This window comes from Vigna unguiculata, chromosome 7, assembly GCF_037176805.1.
Source record: "Vigna unguiculata cultivar grain cowpea cultivar isolate G323 ecotype 2 chromosome 7, ASM3717680v1, whole genome shotgun sequence".
Lineage (NCBI taxonomy): Eukaryota > Viridiplantae > Streptophyta > Magnoliopsida > Fabales > Fabaceae > Vigna > Vigna unguiculata.
This window is the reverse complement of record NC_140798.1, coordinates 44,510,726-44,529,117: the sequence shown is the minus strand read 5'-3', so window position 1 is coordinate 44,529,117 and position 18,392 is coordinate 44,510,726. Positions and strand designations below refer to the sequence as shown.

At 30.1% G+C, this 18,392-nt stretch overlaps 1 long non-coding RNA gene, 5 other non-coding genes and 1 pseudogene across 6 annotated transcripts; 1 reads left to right on the top strand and 6 right to left on the bottom strand.

Moving 5' to 3' along the window:
* Positions 1-1,540: 1,540 nt before the first annotated feature.
* On the bottom strand, positions 1,541-1,612 carry TRNAP-UGG (transfer RNA proline (anticodon UGG)). Its single transcript has one exon. It is a non-coding gene; the product is annotated as a tRNA-Pro (tRNA).
* Positions 1,613-2,099: 487 nt separating this feature from the next.
* TRNAP-AGG (transfer RNA proline (anticodon AGG)) lies at positions 2,100-2,171 on the bottom strand. The gene has a single exon. It is a non-coding gene; the product is annotated as a tRNA-Pro (tRNA).
* A 1,851-nt stretch (positions 2,172-4,022) lies between these two features.
* Positions 4,023-4,094, bottom strand: TRNAP-UGG (transfer RNA proline (anticodon UGG)). The gene has a single exon. It is a non-coding gene; the product is annotated as a tRNA-Pro (tRNA).
* A 546-nt stretch (positions 4,095-4,640) lies between these two features.
* Positions 4,641-4,712, bottom strand: TRNAP-AGG (transfer RNA proline (anticodon AGG)). Its single transcript has one exon. It is a non-coding gene; the product is annotated as a tRNA-Pro (tRNA).
* A 4,589-nt stretch (positions 4,713-9,301) lies between these two features.
* TRNAP-CGG (transfer RNA proline (anticodon CGG)) lies at positions 9,302-9,373 on the bottom strand. The gene has a single exon. It is a non-coding gene; the product is annotated as a tRNA-Pro (tRNA).
* A 1,752-nt stretch (positions 9,374-11,125) lies between these two features.
* LOC114190879 (LIM domain-containing protein WLIM1 pseudogene) lies at positions 11,126-11,975 on the top strand (annotated as a pseudogene).
* Positions 11,976-12,912: 937 nt separating this feature from the next.
* On the bottom strand, positions 12,913-17,299 carry LOC114192390 (uncharacterized). The gene is made up of 2 exons (XR_014996692.1): positions 16,983-17,299; positions 12,913-13,605 (listed from the first exon to the last, which is right to left on the bottom strand). It is a non-coding gene; the product is annotated as an uncharacterized LOC114192390 (long non-coding RNA).
* Between the last annotated feature and the right edge of the window lie 1,093 nt (positions 17,300-18,392).

Here is an 18,392-nt window from a genome sequence, read left to right as displayed (position 1 = left end):
ATATCCGCAAGAAAATAATAAGACAAAAGAAAAAGAAAGTTTGTGTACTTATTCCTTATAAATAAACTGAAGCAGTTCATTTTTTATGACATATAATTTATTTTGTCTACATATAAATCTTTTATGACATATAATTTATTTTGTCTACATATAAATCTTTTTTTACCTCAAATATTAGTATTTTAGGACCAAAACTAATATATATATATATATATATATATATTAATAAATATATTTACTACAATATTTTGTTTTTAACTTATTATAATGCTATCAGTAATAAATTAATAAATATATAATAGTATTAATATCTTTTATGAACTAATAAAGAGTATCTAGCATGTTAACATAATGAATGTGGATTCTCTGTTGTATTTTGTTGTGTTGTTTCTTTATTGTGTTTCCATACATTGATTATCATTAATTTTGATATTTAAAATATATTAAAAAATATTTAAAATATTAACACAGTGTATTTTTAATGTTCGACAGCACAAAAAAAAAAAATCAATAAAGAATCTGGACTGTAATATAATTATAATTATATTTGTTAACTTCTATCAAAGTGAAAATTATAAAGTAGTATATCAAAATAAATAATACCTATGATGGTGACAAAGTCAAAAGTTTGCCTAAACATTTTCATTATAGTAAAGTAGAAATTACAATGCTGTATAAGATAATTGTAGGTGATAATATTTGTTAAAAGTTTGTTTTATATGTGCAGGGGGCTGAAATCTATCAATGACAGTAAAGTTTGGTGCTTCATGATCTTCTGTTGAAACTTCATCAACTGATACTGTTGTAGATTGGCATGTAAAAAGAAGTAATTAGACAGAAGCTTAAGTACAGACATGTGATTTGATCTAATTATGTGTTAAAATTTACGTCTGAGTAACATCCGAGTGATTTGATCGACATTTGATTTGTCTTGCAATGTGTGTAATATGATTTCATCTATTTGTTTTGATGTGTGATACGTCTTAGTACTAGGCACCATGGACAATCCACAACCTCCTTCATCATTTACTTTGAAATAACATAGTTGATTGTATTGCTTCATAGTAAAATTGTAGAGTTAAAATGTTGCATATTTACCTTCTGTTTTGTTATATTTAGACCAACTATGACTTGCAACACCATATTCTACTACATTTTCTGTGGCAAATTGTCACTTGGTACTCAAAATCTTTTAGCTAAAACTGTAGATGTATTACATTCACTACACAGAAAAGCCTTGTTGTGCCAATTTTATAGATACTACTAAATTGATTTGCGAAAACTTTTAAGATGTATTATGAAGTTGAAACTTTGCCTCTAACTTGTATATCTGACTTCTACCACATGACATCAGTAAAAATTGTTGGCACTCTAACTTGCATCAAGTTGAAGCTTTAGTTGTACCTATGGAACTGTTTAACAAGTTCAGGTAGCTGAAATCCATCACCAAAAGAGAATTTTGTTGCTTCTTGATCTCAACATTGATACAGTCATTGAATGGCTCATAAAACAAAGAACTGAAGGCATATGAAAAAATAAAGGGGCATTCCGAGAATCGAACTCGGGACCTCTCGCACCCAAAGCGAGAATCATACCACTAGACCAAATGCCCACATTGAAGTAAATGGGGCCAAGTTTAAATTATCTATAGTTAAACCTGCTTAAAATTGTTTACATATAAATGACCATATTTGCTTACCTAGATAGGTAGGTAACTAGTTTTTGCAATGCCCCTTTGGTTTTATAATTTAAGACCAATTATGGCTGGCCATTTAATGTCATTAAACTTTTGTGGCAAGTTGATTCTTATTACGGACAAATTTCCAATCAGAACTCTTAATGCATCTCACCATTCTTTTCAAGGCATTCACATTCAGCCTATTTTATAATTAAACAAACTAACAAGTCAAGCTTGGCAGCTTTCATATGTCAAAGGTTAAGATTTAGAAATAATAAATTGATGAGGTAGTTATACCGAAAAGTAATAAATTGATTTGGTTGGATTCTGAAGTTTTCACCACATGACATCAGTAATAGCATTGTCTTTTTCACCGCATGAAGTTACAGAAAAACAAAGGCACCACAAACAAAAAACATAAGGGGCATTCCGAGAATTGAACTCGGGACCTCTCGCACCCTAAGCGAGAATCATACCACTAGACCAAATGCCCACTTTGGAAACCTTACGCAAAGTTTATTATATTCCTATGAATCTGACAGTGGGGCACACAGATTTTCACCAGTTGAACTACAGTGAAATACAAAACAAGTTAGCTTCCTTCTACACTCGACCAAAACTTAAAGCATTAGACTTGTCTTTCATTCTCACTTGTATATTGAGCACCTTATTTCTATTTAATGTGAGAATTCACTTTCATATTTAAACTCCAACAATCTCCCACGCATAAAATAACCAGATTTGCTTACATAGACAGACAATTATAAGTCACGTGTTTTCTCGTCAGGGTATCAAAATATTTTGCATGCATTTGCTCTTGTAATTTTGTATCATCTTGTATGTGATGTGTTTTATTTTACATTTTAAAGGAGTTAAAAGAGAAGACGCTTAGATTTATCTCGGTATGCATGCATGATCATTTAAGTACATTTATGTTAGAGATTATATATCTGATAGAGATGTGAGGCAAATTTATATTATATACAAATCTCATTATATAAAGCGTTGAACTAACATTAAAGTTCACTTATAATACACCAAAATAGTTATTTAAAAAGTCTATCTTAATGAAATTTGTAAAATTTATCGAGTCATTTGTTTTCAAATCACATCACTATAAATCAACAATAATATTTAGTCATATATTTAAAATATATATGTTTCGATCCGAAAATCTATTAGAGATCGCATGTCAACTCAGAATAAACAAAAGAGAGTGACACATCATTCCGTTCTATGTCACATTGAAATTATCGAAGGAATTTATACCATCACTGCAAAAAGTGAAAACTATTAGGATAATATGTGTATGGGTAATAGGCCGGTCATATCCCGGTCCCGGGGAGAGGGAAGGAGACGCGTGCGCAAGCCCAGCAGGCAAAGGAAAAGTGGCCAACATGGTGTAGAGGTCGGGTGCATCTCGGCTCGCCGCCTGGCTGGGTATATCTTGGCCCAATAGTGACTAGTTAGGTGAGAATGATGATGTACAGACGAGAAGCACGTAATCTCAGTAAATAAGGAAAGAGTTGATCATTGACAATGTACAGACGAACGATCTCAGTCAATAAGGAAAGAACTAATACGTGCAGTGCAATCTTAGTCAAAAAAGAAAAAGTTGATCCTCGAATATGAACGACCCACAGATAATAATAACAGGTTTGTCAAGTGAACAGTATAAATTAGGGTCTAGTGACTACAAGGGGTATGTTTTCTCACTTTACTACATACACCTCATACGAATCATTATTTGACTTGAGCGTGCCTGTAAGTACCTTCACCCTCGGAGTTCACACGACAAGCAAATCCAAGAAGAATCCATAGAGGAGTAGAAGAAGGGTCGACGCAGAAGATTCTTGAGATCATCTGATTTGTACTAAAATAGTATTGATGAGGTATAATATGATTTATTGAAATTGGACTTCACCGAATCTAATATTGCCAAAAGAGAAATTTAACCTTTGTTGTTTCCATGCTTCTCAAATTTTCAGTTTCACATTTTCTTCCGGCATAATATGTATAATTTCCTTTTAGATTATCTGTATCCTAACATCAGAATTTTATGGTGGAACTTGCAGTTATGTTGTTAAAGCTGCTGATTATTCCGAATTACCTTTCTCAAGAGATGAAATTCTTGACTACTGAGCAAACCTTCACTAAATTGGATTCACGCGCTAATTTTGGGCGATAATACTGACAAAACTGGAGCATTGTCTAAGCAAAAAGTTTGCTCCATATGTGCAGACGACTGAAATCTATCAATGATAGAGGCAAGTTTGGTGCTTCAGATCTTCTGCATAAACTCCACCAACATAGCAAAAAACATAAATTAATGTGAATAACAAATGGGGCATTCCGAGAATCGAACTCGGGACCTCTCGCACCCAAAGCGAGAATCATACCACTAGACCAAATGCCCACATTGAGATAGAAAAAATTAACATTAATCTATGTTAATAGTTTTCTGAGCACGTCACATTTTGTGCAATCCTGTATTAGGATTGCGTACAAAAAGACAAGATAATTTGCTGTTACTGTGAAGGAATAAAAGAGAGTTTACTTATTTACCCCTCTGATCTTATATTTTAAGATCAACTACGACTTGTAACATAATATTTTATTGCATTAATTTTTTCACTTGGTAGTTGGTATTCAAAATTTTGCAGCTAAAACTGTTGATGTAGCAATCAATGATCCCAACCCTCATTCACATGGAGCCTCTGATGCTAATTCTTATTTATCAAAACAAACAAGTGAAGCTTGTCAGCTTCCAAAGCTCCAAAAGGCTAATTTAGAAATAATACCTTGTGCTTCTTGGTACTTAATTGCTAATTAACAAATCAAGACAAAGTTTTGAATTTCCAAATTATCAAAATGAAGGGCATTCCCAGAGTCATATCACAAAGACCAAAAGCCTAATTTTATGCAAATTTACAAAAACACTTCAAAAGAAAAGAAACACGACGGGGCATTCCGAGAATTGAACTCGGGACCTCTCGCACCCTAAGCGAGAATCATACCACTAAACCAAATGCCCTTGTTCGAGAATAATGGGCATTTATTTTTAGTTGTATATATATTTCACATTGTCTCTGGTTCATTTGTTGATTTAAAAAACATTTTTGTATTACATACATTTTCATGTTAATGATCACTTTCATTTATTATTATTTAATTTACCAAGTCAAGGTTGCCAACTTCCAAATCTTAAAAAAATGGACATTATGAACTTGGAACCTCTCCAATGATCAACCAAACATTTGATGGCTTATTTTCGGTTTCCTTATTAAAAGGAGAAGCTTGGTAAAAGATTTTTTTATTGTAGAGTACATCAATAGAAAAATAAATTCTGTAGAGAAAGTTAAAGAAGTTGGTGTGTATATAAATGTGTATCAGAAATACTTTATTTTGTTTTATGCGTCTTAAGTCTATTCTTGTTTTGATTTAATCTTATTTATATGGACGATATTTTTTTATAATTTTTTTTAATTCTTATATGTTTAATTTGGTTGGTTTATCGGAAATATTTGTTACGAAGACATAACACTAAATGAAAATTAGGAATCCATATCATTTATAGATTTTTTGAAAAATAAATTTGTTGAAGAAACTCAACAACAATTAAAATCTAATCCCATAAATATAAAAAATAACATCACCTCAAATTTAAAATTAAAATTTTAAGACGATAAATTTATAAATTTTTCTTCTTATAAATTATTCAATTATGTGATTTAAATTTACATTTAAATTTCCAACATAATTTATAATACAAACAAAGTTTCTTAACTTTTTTAGTTTTACTGTGACTTAAATTTTCAACATAATTTCCAACTCAATGTTAATTAACATATTTAAAGGGGTAAAATATATCGTAAAATAAGATAACTAAATTATTTGAAATAATTACACGTAATATACTTTTAATATATTAAGAAAAGTGTTTTCTAGCATCTCTTTCTTAGTAATAAAGAATATATATATATATATATATATATATATATATATATATATATATATATATATATATATATATATATATATATATTACGAATAAATGAACATTAGATTCTAAAAATAACACATATACTAGATTTCTAAGAAAATAAATACATCCCCTATGTAACACATGATAAATCTATTATAATGCTAATAAATTTATAAATTTAGCAGTGATTAGCAAAAGATTATTAAACAATCAATGATATATTACATTTACAAATATCATCATAAATATAATGATAAATAATAACAAATATTTTTATTATAAACTTTGAATATGATTAATAATAAATAAAATTGTTATGAATTGTAATTACTAATTTAATGTATGTTATAGTAAATTATTTTATTAAAATCATATTATTTAGCACTCCTTTTAGAGTTTACATCTTTTTTTCTTACTCTATTTTGAAATTGTGTTTACTTTAACGTTTGTATTTTTTCCACAGGAAAAAGAGAGCAATAAAACTTGCTCACTTCTATGCATTTGAGAGAGGAAAAAACGAAAGAATAAAGAAATTCATTTATTTTTTAATTATTTCTCATGAACGAATAGATTCTTGAACTGAAAGGTGAAGATACGTAACATTAATTGACCAAAAAATTGTTATAAAAAAATTGAAAAAGTAATTTCTTTTATTAAAATATTTTATTTTAATATTTTTTTATAAAATAAATCTAAGTCATCTAATTATAATTTTAAATTGCTTTCTAAATTAAGAACAATTTGATATTTTTTTCTATTAAACTTCATTTTTAATTTATTACATCAATTAAACCATTTACAAATTATAAAAAATTTACTCTTAAATTCATTTATTTTTATCTCTAAATTCTTTAAAGTGAACGATACAAACTTCACAATTATACTTTATATTTGTTTAATAAATTAAGTAATTGACTTATCTAAATCTTATTCAACTCAACCCATAATCACTACTCACTGCTATAATCAAGAAAGAAAGAATGGTATGTACCTTAATGCAAATAATTTATATTTAAGTTTGTGTTCATTAATTAAAAATCATGTTATCATTTTAGTTTCATAGTATTTTTTAATATTTGTAACGAAATATTCTATGGTTATAATCATGTTCTTTAATTATATTTGTGTTTTGTGTCAAACAAGTTGTTTTAATAGATTTAATCCAAATATAACATTTACAAATTTAATGTACCACAACAACATGTTTTAAATTATTAATAATAAAAATTAAACCAGATTCAAATTCAAACTTTGATGAATTAAATTAACAAATAAGAAAAAAGAAGTATATAAATCAGCTCGCGGATACAAATCTAAGTTTCTCATGGTTGGTCCTATTATTAAAAGGCACAGGGTTTGGTTTCTACAATTTTTTTTTTGTTTCGAATGGGCTTATGAAAAAAAAAAACAGTTAGTAAACTTAACACATTTTAATATTAATAATAATAACACAGTTACGAAAAAAAATATTCAAACAAATATTCTAAAAAAAGTTAGTAAACTTAACACATTTTAATATTAATAATAATAACACAGTTACGAAAAAAATATTCAAATAAATCTTCTAAAAGAAAGTTAGTAAACTTAACACGTTTTAATATTAATAATAACAAGACAGTTACGAAAAAAAATATTCAAATAAATCTTCTAAAAAAAAGTTAGTAAACTTAACACATTTTAATATTAATAATAATAACACAGTTAGGAAAAAAATATTTAAATAAATCTTCCGAAGTATGTAATGTTTTAATTAGCAAAACAAAAAACGAGATAAAAACTAACCTCCACCAACACCATAAATCGAGTTCAGCAATTAACTTCCCATAATTGAAATCTCACCTTAAAAAAAGTCCATAACTTAGGTTGTTTTGATTACTCCATTTATAATTTCGTTGAAAAGAGATTTAGATTAAAATGAAGTGAGGTTACTTAATTTGGATCGGCTAGGAATGTTTTTCAGAGAAGTAGTTTCATATGTTTCAATATAGGTTAACTCAATTCATTATTTGCGCACCCATTCTTGTACATTGCACCTCTGTTCATTTACCCTTTGTACTCATTGTAAATGCTAACACTCCGTCGGATTGTAAATTAGAAATTTATGCTGCATGCACCCCTGTTTTAGCTATCACACCCATGCTTTATGTTTCATTTGGTTTTATGTTTTTTATATATAAATTCATTTTTCTGAAATTTTTTCTTAAATAAAGTTTGATTATCATGTCTAATCTCAGACTTGCTTGATAATTAAATGTTTTTCTTAAATAAATTTTAATTATCATGTCTACTATCGTATTTGTTTGATCACTAAATGTTTTTCTTAAATAAAGTTTAATTATCATGTCTAGTTTCGGACTTGCTTGATAATTAAATTTCTTTTCTTAAATATAAGTTTTAATTATCATGTATAGTCTCGGACTTACTTGATAATTAAATGTTTTTTCTTAAATAAAGTTTAATTATTATGTTTAGTCTCGGACTTGCTTGATAATTAAATGTTTTTCTTTATCATGTTGAGTCTCAGATTCACTTGATAAATAATACATATACATTAAAATTTAAAATAAAAAATAATAACGATAAAAAGGGATATTAATCAAATTGAAGTTTTTAATAATTTGTTTTTAATAGAGAATTACTTAACCCTAATTTCTCATTTTTGTAGGAACAAGGTTAAACACCTTATCGAGCCCTGAAATAAAATTTAAAAAAATGTTTTCTTCATTCATATTAGTGTGTTTTTCTTGATTTTTTGGAAAAAAAATATTTTAAAATCAAATTATTTTTGCACACTTGATTAAAGGGAACTGGCTTAGGAGGGATGTATAGGGTGCTAATACCTTTCTTACACATAACCGACTCCCGGTCTTGATTCGGTTTCACAAACCATTTTGTAGGTTTTCTATAGTTTCCCAAAAATTATGGTGGCGACTCCCTCTATTAAATTTTTATTTTAAAATGTTTTTTTATGTTTGTTGTCCTGTCGGGATTTTTTCCGAGGTTATGACAATTAATAAATTTAAAAAAGATGAACGAAAAGTAATATGCAGCTCCACACTTATCTAATATGTAGTTTATAGCTCATTTGCTCATTATTTCCCCTTATGTTGCAGATATGATTTCATCTATTTTTTTTTCAAGTTAGCCAGCTAGTGCAAGGAATAAGGGTTGATTTGTATAACTTATAATCAAATTTGTAGTGGTACATAAGTACATCACATTGGATTACTAAATTAGATTTATTATTAAATTTAAAAAAATTGTACGAATGGAAATATGTAGTTCCCCACTTTTTTTTATTGTACAAAAATTTAATATGCAGTTTGTAGCTCATTTGTTCATTATTCCCCTTATGTTGCAGATATAATTTCACCTTTTTTTTTTCAAGTCAGTCACCTAGTTCAAGTAATAAGGGTTTATTTGTATAATTTATAATCAAATTTGTGGGTGGTAGATAAGAAGTACATCACATTGGATTACTAAATAAGATTTATTAATAAATTTTAAAAATTGTAAGAAAGGACATAAGCAAAAAAATTTAAAAGAAATTTACAAGTATATGATTTCAAGCCGACTAGTGTAGGTAATAAAGGTTTATTAATCAAATTCGTTGTGGTACATAACTGTAATCAAAAGTGGGGGCATTCCGAGAATCGAACTCGGGACCTCTCGCACCCGAAGCGAGAATCATACCACTAGACCAAATGCCCAGACCCCTAGTGTGGTTTAATTACTTAAAATTGTTAGTTACTACTTTTAGAATTAAGTAAACTTTATACCGCATATTAAATTATTTTTCCGTAGCAAGCTTTAATGCTTAAAAAGTTCCCTCAAAAACAAAGTTTAACAAAAAACACTTAAGAATTAAAAAGTGCATCGAACTCAAAGCCAGTCGCACCCACATCTAGAATCAAACCACCAGACCAAATGCCCTACGTTACTTCGAGTTATTTTTAAAATATTATACGTTAATAACATTTTTTTAATCATCATCTAATCAGAAACTTATTAGTATCATATCGCTGATCTCCTTTGTGAGTCAAATGTATATATATAGGTAAATGAAACTATATATATCGCACCACAAAAAACAATTTTAGGAAGTAGTTTTTTAATTATTTGAATATTTATTAAATTGTATATGAAATTTACATATTAAAATAGTTTGTGTAATAAATTCATAAATATAGATATAAATAAAATAGGAACGTTACAAGGCTTCACTTTGATTTTTCCATTAGCAGGTTATTTTGAAGGCCCGATCATTATGGTCAACTCGTGGGGCCTTCTTCCTGTTCCTCAAAGGAAAGTTTCAGTACCTCCACTTTTATTTTTGAAAGTCAGAATAGTCTTTTGACTTTTTTTAGTACGGTAAAAATTTTCTCTTCATATATATTAACTCTATCATTACACTCGGCCCTCATCCACTCATCCCAAAATAAATGCATTTTGGAATACAGTTAAAAAAAATAATAGATTTCAAAATTCGATGAATAAATAATTTCACCAAATTTCAAAATTCTGTTAAGATTTCTACCAAATTTTGAAATTCGATTTAGAAATTTATCAGGATTCAAAATCGTATTAAGTAGCTCAGTGGATATCGGAATTTGATTAAACAGTCTTCCAAATTACAAAATTCGGTTAATATTTATTTAAAGTATTTTTTAAATTAAAAATTTAATAAACATTTTAATTATATAATTTTTCTAAATATTTGTTTAAATTAACATAAAAATAAAATATATTTCACTTTAATTTTAATTTAATAAAAATTTAAATAAATTTTATTAATATAATTTAATATATGTTAACTGGATTTATTTTTTAAAAATATTTTTTCAAATTTAATTTAATAAATATTTTTTTAAATGTTTATTTTAATTAACATAAAAAAAAGATTTCATCTGAATTTGAATTTAATAACGTTCTCATATTTGGATTACTCTGCTGCTGGTAAACCTGTTGTTTGGTTCTCATATAAAAGAACAAACTTATGGATACCATTTATTTAAAAGAATAATGATAAATAGACACTTTATTTTTTAATTTACAATTTAACACCAATAAAAAAATATTTATATTTTAAAAATAAAATAATTTAGAAAGAATTAAATAAAAAAAGTACATATATGAGATTTTTTAGGTGGTAGATAGGTGAAGAAAAATGAAATGGTACTCACCATTTTCCTATTTAAAATAATGTATACCTATGCATTCATCTTCAACTAAATTTAGAGTATCCATAAATACCATAATAGACTTATTCAAGAAAATTGTGGGTTTGCAACAAACCCTAATTAATGTAGGACACGTAGAACAATCTATACAAATCTCCGTTCATCTGAACCACAATTTAATTACTGAAATCAAAACCACTCCTTGATATTCGTGGTTGTTAAGGTGATCCGAAATTCACTCGTGTCCACAATTTGTCTCTTTATAACCCTTGCTGTGCTCTCCATTTTTTCATCATCGGAAGCAGCAAGAAAGAGAAAGAAGCTTAAGGGAGAAGGAGCAAAGGAAATTCTTGCAACAAAGAGTGCAGCTTTTCCTCTCTTTCTCTCTTGTTCATTCTTTCTCTCATCACCCTTTGGTGATATAATAATATAATAAAGAAAGAAGCCATGGCCAGCTTCGGAGGAACCACACAAAAGTGCATGGCTTGTGACAAAACCGTTTACCTTGTCGACAAGCTAACTGCTGATGGCCGTGTCTACCACAAAGCCTGCTTCAGATGCCACCATTGCCGCAACACCCTTAAGCTCAGCAACTACTGTTCTTTTGAGGGGGTCCTATATTGCAGACCTCATTACGATCAACTTTACAAGCGAACCGGAAGCTTGGACAAAAGCTTCGAGGGAACACCCAAAGTTCAGAAACCAGAGAAACCAATCATCGAAAGTGAGAACTCTAAGGGCATCGCAAACGTCTTCTTGGGAACCAGGGACAAATGTGTGTGCTGCAAAAAGACGGTGTATCCCACTGAGAGGGTAACCGTTAATGGCACACCCTACCATAAGAGCTGCTTCAAATGTACCTATGGAGGTTGCACCATAAGCTCTTCCAACTTCATCACGCACGAGGGAAAACTCTACTGCAAGCACCATCACATTCAACTCTTCAAGGAGAAGGGTAACTACAGTCAGCTTGAGAATGACCAGGTTCCTACTACCACCACCGAATCATCAACATCAACAACATCAACGGAACCCGTTGCTTGATTGAACTCGCATAGAATGCTAGCATTTGTTTTGCTCCGTTAATGCTTGTAAACAATATCTTTATTCAAGAGACAGAAAGTTTGCTCTATATTCACGCGTGCGTCTTTGCATCTTCCACATCTACTTTTTCAAGTTAACAAAAAAATTCTCAATACACATTCATTTTGGTGTAACTAAAATATTCAAACTGTTTAATCGCTCATTCCTGTTCCAATTCTATTTAAGCATTAAAACGCGATAATATGAATTGAATAAATAAATATAGGTATGATGTTTTTTAAATACAGGCTTAATTACGTTTATTTCTCTCTAAAATTGAGTGTGATTTGATCCTAATTTTTTTTTTACTCCCTTAAAATTAACTTCCGTGATTTACTAAATTTGATTAAAAAAAAAGTTTTTCATGATTTCAAGTTTAACATTAAAACTTTAGGGTTGTTAATATTGTTTTCATTAATCCAAATTTAGGAAAAAATGTTTATTTTTTTACTTTATTAAATTTTAAAAAATTGATTCAGGAGACTAATAAGCCAGAATTATTTCAAAATATAAAAAGGATTAAAAAATATATAAACAACCTAGTTATGAGTGTCAGCTTCGATCAAGTTACAAAATATACTACTTCATTCCTATAACTTATATAACTAATTTCGCCAATTAAAAAAAGGTTACTTTTAGTTTGAGAACTAAATTTTCTTGTAATTAAATAATTTCTAAGAATATCCTTAAGTAATTAAGGTATAAAGAGAAAATAATAGTAGTGAAGTTTAATTTAACCGTCACACATTTTATTTATGAATTAAAATAATTAAGAATATTTTAACAAAAAGTAACACTCAATTAGAGTGGTGTTAACCCCAAGTAACACAGTTCGTTCTTATTCTTAATTTTATTTAAATCTGAGGTTTATATATTGCTTGAATTGATATGAATCTTATAATTTCAAGCATGAGCACTAAAAAAGTGATTAAGAAAAGCTCAAGGCCTCTAACAGGAGGAATGTTACATGTGATTGACTATAAAGCTCTAACGGAATTTGCAGTGAGCTTTCAATGAACACAAATGAGATGGGGAACAAAGCAAACAAGGATACCACAATGCAGTTAACGACTGAACCATAGTCGGACTCGGACACAAAAAACAACAAACGAGAGAAATTCAAATCCCTGAAAACAAAGAGTAACAGATACACCAAACAGTTTTCCTCATCACCAATTACAACATCCATACATCATCAAACAGTTCTCTGGTGTTTATCCATCAATATTCATACAATACCTAGAAATCAGCAACAAAAGGGGGCTGAGAAGAGAGGAGGAGGAGATCAGAGTGGCGCAGTGGAAGTATGGTGTGCGATGGCCATGGCGCGACCGTAGTCTGGAGTCACATGGCTAGCCGATTGGGGGTATCGCCCGAGATTTGGAAGGAGAAGGAAATCCGCAGTGGCTCCCGTTTTGGTGTGCGTAAGCAGCAATTTAAGAAGCAACTCCAGTCACGTCAGTGTGGCTCTGACATAGTGGATGGTGGCGTGTGCCTGGGTTGGTGTTGCTCCCATTACCCTCATGTGATGAAGATGGGGAAGGGGAAGCCCCTCGTGTGAGTGATGAAGGAAGAAAAGAGACTGTGTGGGCCTGGACCAGCTTTGATTTCCTACACCTCCCATTACTAATGCTTTGCACCTCTATATTGGTTTGGCATTTTATTTTTATTTCAGACACCTATGTTTTTCATACACACACCTCAATTAGTTTTACTCTTACTTAGAATTTTATACTTTGTGAAAATAATAAATGATAGCAATAAAATAATAAAAGAAGTAAGACAAAAATAAAAGAGTTTTGCACCACGTTATCATTTCTTCTTCTTCCGCCTACATGCACACAACCATATTTCTGATCTCTTATCACTCAAATACTCATGCTTTTCAGAAATTGATCTCCCATCCCCCACCAACGCGCACCTCTCGTTCTTTTTCTCTGAACTCAACCAGTGTCGTGCAATGTTGTAAAATAATTGATGATTCTGCTTCTTCCACTACTTCCTTTTTATCATTCTTTTATTGCAACCATAATTTCTTTCTCACACGGTTCCACATCTTAGAAATTGTGGACTATTTTTATATATATGCACCATAAAAACATTTTTATTTAAGTTTCACTTTTAAGATTCAATTTATTGTCTTCACATGGCAATGATTCATTAAGTTGAATTCAATTTTATCACCATTCCAACTGCAGACGAAAATGGCTCGTGTGCAAATGCAATTTCCATGTAGCCCTTTCAATTTAGTTTCATATGTTTATTAAAGATGTTTTATTATAATTAAGAAATGTATTTTGTAAACTAATTTCTGCAGTTTGAAGATTGAATTAAACAAGCTTAATAAGAGATAAAAGCATCCAATTAATCCATACAACTGTCAGCTTCCACATAAGCAATAAACTCATGCAAACCAAAGTGGGTCGGCTTGGGACGGGCTAGAAGATTGAGCTCGCATTTCTAATGCGGACTAGACTAACCCGTCCCAAACTTTAGCAGGTCAGATATAGGGCAGGCCTAAAAGGATTGGGCCGACCTGCATTGCCACCCCCATGCGGTGAAGGTGGTAGAGTGATGAGTATTGATTGGTGTTGTTGAATCTTTATTGATGATGTTGATGTATATGTAGTATTGTTAATGTTCACTAGCTTACCCTTGTAATGTTGTGGATATGATTTCCACCTGCGATGATCGTATATTATACAGGGGTAGAGGAAAAATGCAAGTGGCATTGGATCAATAATGAGATGGTTAGCTTACTAATAGTAAGAACACATGTATATATTTATATACTTTAGTATTCCACAGTTCCTCATCGATATGAAATTTAATATTTTTTTAAATTTAACTCATCTTTTGGAGGATTGTGAATACATGTATATATATAAATTTACACTTATGTACTTCCTCATCAATATGAAATTTTATATTTTTTTAAATTTAACCCATCTTTTGCAGGATTGTGAATACATGGTATATAGATTTACACTTATGTACTGTTGATTACTAATTACGTAATTATTTAAATTAGTAGTATTATATGCTAATTTGGGTCATTACACGTAACCTCTTTCCCACCTCTAGTTCTTCCACCTCTAACGCCAATCTTTTTCCTAAATACAAATTCCGGATTATGCATTTTTTATTTTGTATTCTGGAATATAATCTTTGTATTTCGAAATATACAATCCAAAATACAACTTTTGTCTTCCGGAATAACCACTATGGTGCATTAACATAGTGCACAAATCATAACTTGGCTAGGGGTCTAACTGTATTTTGTTCTATATTGTCTTCAACAAAAATTTCTCGAAACAAAACTGTATTAAAATACACTTAATTTTTCTTATAGTATACTTCACTTCCCAAAACAATCTAGTAGCTGATGAATATGAGATCAGTTGACACAAAATAAATCTTGCAGGTGAAATCCAGTCAGTTGGTACAAAATAAATAACTACAAATGCACCCAAATGAACAAGTATGTGTTGGTATGTGAGTCATTGACGAAGCAATAAATATGAAATGAGTAAACAACCTCCGGGTGATTTACATGAACATATAGCATAAAAAAGAAGAAAGTCAAGATAGTCAGCAGTATATAAAAATATTCCAACTATGTGCATCTAACACTACTCTTCCATTGCCCTTTAGTATCCTATATTAAGATATCTCATGTCAATTAGGAATAGAGTGAAAAAACACTCCTTATAAGACTTGGATAATGCTCCCACATTTTTTGGGCTTAAGCCCAATTCATTTCTAATATGATTTTAGAGTCTATCCAGCCTTAAATGTTGGGCCAATGGAAGATATATAGTCTTGGCATGACGGGAATATTTTAAGATGTCCTATAATGGCTAGAAATAAAACCAAAATACATTTTATAAAACTATGACAATCCTACCCGATACCTAGCACCGAACCATATTTTAACTATAAAGATTGGTTTACTAATGATGGAGTTGCTCCAAGGTGAGACTCTTTCAATTGGAGGAATGATGAAGATGGATGTGGAAGCTTGATAGAAGTGGAAGAGGATGAGTGTTCTTGAGAGAGGTTAGGCCAACTCTCAAGGAAGAGGATAGGAAATCCAAATTTTAAGAGACCAAGATAGGTCATCTGTCTCTATATTCATAATGTGTTGTGGCTTGATGGTTTTTCATCATGTTTCCTGGACCATCTAACATCCACAAAGCCTCTAGTAGACGACACACATCTTGTATTGTCAGTGGTGGATAGTCTCAATAGTACAAGAAGTGCTTTAGTGCCTACTAAGACTAGAGCATATGTTGAAGCTACCTAGTGACATTATAGCTAAGAAGAGGAAAACACCATTCAGTCCAAGACTTCCCACCCTGTCTTGATGGTATCCAATGACAGTAATCAAAGCAGACATGCTACCGCTATGCATTGCTACACTTACTCCTTGAACTGCCATCATTGTCTTAGAATCTGGCCTCTGTTCACTCTCACCACCACCTTTCTCTCCCAAGTGTGACCCATCTCCAAATCCTTCTTTGTACCACAGAATATGAAACCTACCACATAGGAAGGTTCATAGGTCGAAGCTGATATCCCCAAACCCCTATGAAATCCCTAGAACCATCACTTTTTATAATTTTTGTAGAGGCACCATTCCCACTGACATATTGGGGTGATGAATTTGACTTAGACACACCATCCACCTCTGACTCACAACATCAAATAAGGTGCACACAAGTTGGCATGCTCCCAACCCCCTAAAACATGCCATCAAACTAACATCCCTAACTACATTCCTTACTGTTTGCACATAGCATTGTCAGAAGACAACTATATCATCCTTCTTTGAACAAATAGGAGTCTAGGATGCCATAATTGAAAAAAAGAGTAAGAAAAAACACCAAATTAAGCCCTATTATATATATATATATATATATATATATATATATATATATATATATATATATATATATATATATATATATAATTTTTTCAATTTCAAGCTTTTTAACAGGATCACCAATGGATTTTAAGCAAGCAGAATCGAAAATTACAGTGAGATGCACGATACCTATTTTGACATTGTGAAGTTCGGTTCTGAGTATACAAGCCCTTGTCTTTGTGAGTGTTGAATCAATTAAAGATCCCATTCCATAACTGGAACGAGTGAGAATAGCCAATAACACATCAAGATCGACACAGTGACGATCAGAATCAGGTGAACAGAAGTTGATCTTGAAATTCCCAGGCTGCGGGGTTCTCTAACTAACCCTAGATTGCCATCTTCACAGCAAACAAATAGCTCCAGGAATCGATAAGCCCACGGACCTTTACGATGCGCCGCCCTTACCTCCACACCAAGAAGAGGGAGCTCTCTCTTCTTGCACTCCAAATCTGAAATGACTAAATTATTTTCATGTATTTTTAAATTTCATTTTAACAAATTTATCAGTTCTTACAACACTAGAATGGATAGTTTTGCAATCACGGACATAAAAAAAAAATAAATGTATATCAAAATAGAAATTAAATTTAAAATTAATAACTTTATCCAGAAACTACCACATGATTAACCTTATGTTTATAGATATAGAATTTTATTTCTTACTAACCATATTATCATTAAGAGTGGATTGTTAAGCTATTTGTAAAACATTAAGATTATTTCTTAAAAATATTTAACCTAGTTAAAAACTATTAGGGTTATCCAATTATTATTAACAAACGAGTTTAAATTAATCACAAAAAAGTAACAAATGATTATTTAACCTAGGCAAAACTATTATTAGGATTATCAAATTAATTCAACAAATAGGAGAGTGTGATTACACGAGGACAATGACAAATACAATATTACACATTTTCTAAAGATTTATCTCACCTCAAAATCTTAGTCTTAATCCTTTATTATTATTATTATTATTATTTATACATTTATCATATTCTTTAAGGGAATTCGAATTTAAATTTAATTATTTATTATTTGTAAATTATAAATAAAACATACAAATTTAAGTTTAATAAATTCAAAATTAGAGAAATTTAAACAAAAAAGATCTGTATGAATTTGAAATTTAAATCTCTTGAATGGCAAATATTATTACCATGTTACCACGTATACGTAACATATTCTTTGTTGGATAAAATATTAACCTATAAAAGTAAATAAAATATACAAATGTAAGTTGAATAAGTTCAAAATTAAAGGAATTTAAACAAAAGAAATTATCTGTTTGAATTTGAAATTTAAATCTCTTAAATGGTAAATATCTAAATATCTTATTACGATATGTATGTACATATTCTCGTTCGATAAACCTACAAAAAATAACAAACACTTTCAAGATGCGTAAAAATAACAAACACTTTCAAAATGCGTAAAAACAACAAACACTTCCAAAATGTGTAAGAGTATTCGTATTACAAACTTTATCTGCTCGATTTTTATCAGAATATTGTGATTTAATTTTTCATGCAGCAA